This window comes from Clupea harengus, chromosome 4 (assembly GCF_900700415.2).
Source record: "Clupea harengus chromosome 4, Ch_v2.0.2, whole genome shotgun sequence".
NCBI classification, from domain to species: domain Eukaryota; kingdom Metazoa; phylum Chordata; class Actinopteri; order Clupeiformes; family Clupeidae; genus Clupea; species Clupea harengus.
The window spans coordinates 13974783-13977282 of NC_045155.1; the positions used below are offsets into that span (position 1 = coordinate 13974783).

General features: G+C 47.7%; 1 protein-coding gene across 7 annotated transcripts in view; it reads right to left on the bottom strand.

Annotated features, from left to right (window-relative positions):
* LOC105898929 (ERC protein 2) overlaps positions 1–2500 on the bottom strand; it is a 222030-nt gene that overhangs the window by 70912 nt on the left and 148618 nt on the right. The window lies entirely within an intron of this gene.

Genomic DNA, 2500 nt, shown 5'->3' on the forward strand with positions numbered 1-2500 from the left:
AAAGAAAGAAAAGGAAAAAGGGGTAGAAGTGCTTCTGTGATACTGCTGTGTGCTGACTGAGCTGAGTCCAGAAAGCACTAATAACACCTGTAGGGCTTTAGGAAGAGGGTGAGAGAGAGAGAGAGAAAGAGAGAGAGAGAGAGAGAATTGAGACAGACAGACAGCTTCAGAGAGAGTGATACAGAGACAGAAAGAGAGAGAAAGAGAAGTCAGAGAGATGAAGGAAGAAGGTCAGTGAGATGAAAAAGAAAGAGTTGAATGTTTCAATAGTGAATGAAACAGATGGAGAATGCCTGCAGTGACTATCATGTGAAACTGGGAAAAAATGAAGTGTAGCCTAACCAACAGCAACCCACACTGAAAGGTATTTGTGCTTGAGGGATGTGGAAAAAAGAGAGAGTGAGAGCAGTACCAGTCGGGGGTAGCATATGGCAATATAGGTGTGTGTGTGTGTGTGTGGTGTGTGTGTGTGTGTGTGTGTGTGTGTGTGTGTGTGTGTGTGTGTGTGTGTGTGTGTGGTGTGTGTGGTGTGTGTGTGTGTGTGTGTGTGTGTGTGTGTGTGTGTGTGTGTGTGGTGTCTGTGTGTGTGTGTGTGTGTGTGTGTGTGTGTTTGGTGTGTGCGTGCCTGTGTTTGTGTTTGTAGCAGAGTATGAATGCATAAGTGTTTGCGTGGAATGGAGACATCAATGGGCACCCTGGAAAATGTTGGAGCAAGACAGCTAATTGGCTTACAAAGTTTCTGATTGGCCGGGGCTCTGCATACCCAGATTGAACTCGCCTTCACTTAAAGATGTAGATGTTCTAACACTCCATGACCCCCCATTTACTCTGCCTCAAACACACACACACACACACACACACACACACACACACATGCAGCCAGGAGCAATGACAGCTGTGTTCCCTAGCGATGAGGCCCTTTTCCCTTAACGTAAATATTCCCCACACAATACCCCAGACCTCCTGCACTATGCCTCTCACTTTTTCCACCCATCACTGAGTGTATACAGTGTGAGTGTGTGTGCTGCACATGTGTGTGTATGTACCTTACAAGTCATATCATAATTGTATGTCTTCATGGAATGCAGTTAAGTTAAATTTAGAGAGTGTGATATGTGTGTTCTTACTTGCTTGTGTGTATGTGTGTGTGTGTGTGTGTGTGTGTGTGTGTGTGTGTGTGTGTGTGTGTGTGTGTGTGTGTGTGTGTGTGTGTGTGTGTGAGTATTTATGGAGATTACCTCAAGTTGAGGAGACAAAACCAAAGCCTCCTCTGCATTTGTCTCAGTGTTGCAGTAGTGTTCCACAAGTTGACCAAAACAGTCACAGAAGTACATCTCATCCACATCAACACACCTCCCCTATTCCTCCCCTCTCTCACCCCCCTTAGCCCCGTCTGCTTCTCCTCTCCTCTCCTCTCCTCTCCTCTCCTCTCCTCTCTGACCCCTACCTCCTCTCCCCAAGCCACAGGAGCCGGTGCTGATTGGACCGACCCGCTCCTCAGAACCCGCGTACAAACAGCGTTGGGTCGGGTGGGCAGCTCTGAGTGTTTACGTTCGGAGCGGGGGACAGTAGTGCTTTAGAGATAAGACCCCCCGGGCCCTGTGTGTGTGAGCACCAGGGGGCCCAGGCCTAGCCTAGCCAGGCTCTGCTCTGTGCCTCTCATCGCCGCAGACATTAGCAGCACTTAGGGGTGTTATTAATTGTTATAAATCACCAGGGGGAGGAGGGGTGGGGGTGGGGGGTGCTCTGCGGCATGGCCAAGGATGCAGTGCTGACGCAGCAGACGCATCAGTCAAGCAGCTTAGCATACCGACAGAAAGTCAAAAAGAGAGAGGGAAGAGAGCGAGAGAAACAGAGAGGGAGAAAGATAGATAGAGAGGAATAAAGAGAGAGAGAGAGGGAGAGAGAGGGGGAGAAAGAGAGGGAGAAAGAGAGAGAGAGGGGGGGGGAGAAAAAGAGAGAGAGAGACAGTGGGAGAGAGTGGGAGAAAGAGAGAGACAGTGGGAGAAGAAGGGTGCATAGTTTCCTTTATTTCTTTCTGTATTGTCTTGCTCATCTCTCTCTCTCTCTCTCTCAGAGACACAATGCCAAGAATTGCACATTCATCACAGAATGCTTATCCTTAGTCACAATTTGGCTGCCGATGACGAATCTGGCATGAGGATGTTTGTGTGTGTGAGTTTGGGTATGTGCAAGTGTGTGTGTGTGTGTGTATGAGAAAGAGAGAGGTTACAAAGTTTTCATGTCTATGCGTGTCTGTTGTGTTTCTTTCTTTGTGTGCCTGAATCTCACAGCATGGAACAGTATGAACATATGTGCAGTTGTGTATGTCCTTGCCCTTGTCCTTGTCCTTGTGTGTGTGTTCATGTCCCTGTCCACAAATATATTTGCTTCTATGTCTGTGAATATTACTTTTGATTCAACCATCGGTGACATATTAGAGCTCAAATGGGCATTCATGTGGGTTGGGGACATTTCAGAGTAAATGGTTAATGCGGTC